The sequence below is a fragment of the Nematolebias whitei genome, chromosome 10 (assembly GCF_014905685.2).
Source record: "Nematolebias whitei isolate Nwh7 chromosome 10, NemWhi1, whole genome shotgun sequence".
NCBI lineage: Eukaryota > Metazoa > Chordata > Actinopteri > Cyprinodontiformes > Rivulidae > Nematolebias > Nematolebias whitei.
Window position 1 is genome coordinate 29,701,096 of NC_056507.1, and position 2,756 is coordinate 29,703,851.

Genomic DNA, 2,756 nt, shown 5'->3' on the forward strand with positions numbered 1-2,756 from the left:
ACTGTCATGTTTTTATATCCTCTCAGACGTAAATAGAGAAGCTGGCACCTGTTTTCCCCCAACTCGCCTAAACATTTTTCTCGTCTGTCTCAAAAACATCTTCTGTCCGTTCCAAAACAATTTTTCTGTTTTTCTGACTTTTAATAACCTCTTACATCACTAAAACACACCCCTGTCTGGTCGATCGACCAATCAGGAACTTCCCAAATGAACCGGAAATAGAACTCTTTAAATGTCGGCACTTCCTAGTTCAAACCAGCTGCAGTCGAGTGCGGTGGGAGAGCAGTTCAGTTCGGAGAGCAAACCGAACGGAAGAAGTGCTGGAGAGAACAGGAGTTCCAGACATGATCCGGAGTTCTTCCGAGTCTCGTGGGAATTATGAAATCTTCCACATCTGAGTGGAACTCTGACGGACTCACAACTCATGTGAGTCCAACCGAGAGGTGAACCTGTGTCGGACGGAATACCGTCACTACTTCGGACGATTCACAGCTGTTCCTACGGAGACGCTGAAAGGGTGCGTTAAATGGAACTCCGTACCAGTGGAGACACCTGCTACAGGTAAAGAGTCGATTTACACCACCTAAGTGTACCGAGGAGGAAGCTGGGATCTTAACGGAGCGTGCCGTTCTGATACTGACACATTTCCCTCATCCATCTTTTCCTCTCCATTTAAACTTCATTTCCATCTTGAAACTAACTCTTATATCTTGCCAGAAATCATCCAGATATTTTCAGAAATGTCTGTTGGTTTAATGCAAGGGAAACCATGGCCGTATGGTTTCCTAAATTGTAAAGCTTGCTAATTAATTATGTTGTTGTTGAAATCAATTTGCCAAATTAATGTAAATGTTTGATGTTAAACTTTGATTCTGTTAATAAATGACCGCATTCATTTGATGGGTCAAAGAAAATTAACGTCTCATGTTACATTTTAATTTCAATGCACGATATTATTCAGTCCAGAAAAATGAATGAATCCGTTTAATTTATGGATAATATATCACAGATATATGTTCCTCTACAATACCGTATTCTTCCAATTCTGATGAGGTCCTTACATGAGGTTTTAGTTTTAAAGCAGAACATGGTAATGTGGTTGTTGCTGCTTTTCTTTCAGCTGCTCCCTTCTGTAGAGGTCGCTAAAGCAAGAAAACTCACAAGAATGATTTGGCAATTTGTTTACACTGGATACTCGTCCTGACGCAACCTAGGCTCAAACCTGCAAGCTCATGATTACTAGACTGAGTAAGTAAGTAAGTAAAGTTTATTTATAAAGCGCTCATCACAGACATAAAATCACAAAGCACTGACCATCGAGGGACCTCAGCCTGTACAAGGCACAAAATGTTAATATATAGGTGAAATTACATATTACAGGACAGTGATGATATGTGCTGTAGGAGTGACATATAGCTTCAAGGTGGAGGTTTGATTGCATCAAGGATCAGCTCTGAGCCCCTTCTTGTGTACTCGGGTGATGGACTGACTAACAGACGAGGTCAGGCAGAAACCCCCATGGGCTATGATGACAACAGGGAACAGGTGGAAGAGAACTTGGAGAGGTGAAGGTATTCACTTGAAAGAAGAGGAATGAAAACCGTAGTAAGACAGAGTACATGTTTGTAAATGAGTGGGAGGCTGGTGGAACAAGGAGCAGAGGTCACAAAGGTGCAGGACTTCAAGTACTTGGGTTCCACTGCCCAGGAAAACAGGGATTGTGATAAAAGAAGTGAAGAAGAGAGTTCAGGCAGGATGGAGTGGATGGAGAAAAGTTTTAGGAGTCAAAGGTCAAAGGAAACATTTACAAGAGTACAGGGACCAGCTATATTGTATGGTCTGGAGACAGTGGCATTGACAAAAAGATGGGAGAAAGAACTGGAAGTGGCAGAAATGAAGATGTTGAGGTTCTCCTTAGTAGTGACAAGGATGGATAAGATTAGGAATGAGATCATCAGAGGTACAGCACAGGTTGAACAACTGAGAGATAAAGTTAGAGAGACCAGACTTTATGGACTGTACTTATATAGCACCTTTCTATCTTATCAATGTACTCAAAGCACTTTACACCACAATCTGTGCCTCATCTACCCATTCATACAGCACTCTACTAGAGCTCTACAAAGCTAATTGAACAAATCATTCTAATGAGACTAGTCAGTGCTTTTATCACATTCATTCACCCACCGATGGGACACGCATCAGAGACAATGGGGGGTTCAGTGTCTTGCCTGAGGACACTTCAGTATGTGACTGCTGGTGGATTTGAACCCCCAACTCTTGCATTGGAAGATGACTGCTCTAACCACTCAGCCACAGCTGCCCACCCAGACTGAGATGGTTTGGACATGTCCAGAGGAGGGACAGTGGGTATATTGGTAGAATGATGTTAGAAATGCAGCTGCGAGGAAAAAGACAAAAAGAGATATGTGGATGCAGTTATGGAGGACATGGAGGTAGTTGGAGTGAGGACAGAGGACTCACTGTGGTGACCCCCTAAAGAGAGAACAGCTGAAAGAAGTAGCCAAAACTCAAAACTTGAAAGCTGGTATTTGTAAATCTGCAACAAACATCATGGGCCCTTTGTTTGTCCCTACATAGACTGTTGCTTGTGTTTTGCTTTACTAGCTCAGAATACTTTCCATTTACAGGATGACCTTGTGGGTAAGTATGTCCAACAGTTCCATCTCATACTCCATCTCATCTCTTTGGTTTTCAGTCCCTTTTTATTGGTTACCCAGTACATCAATACTTAA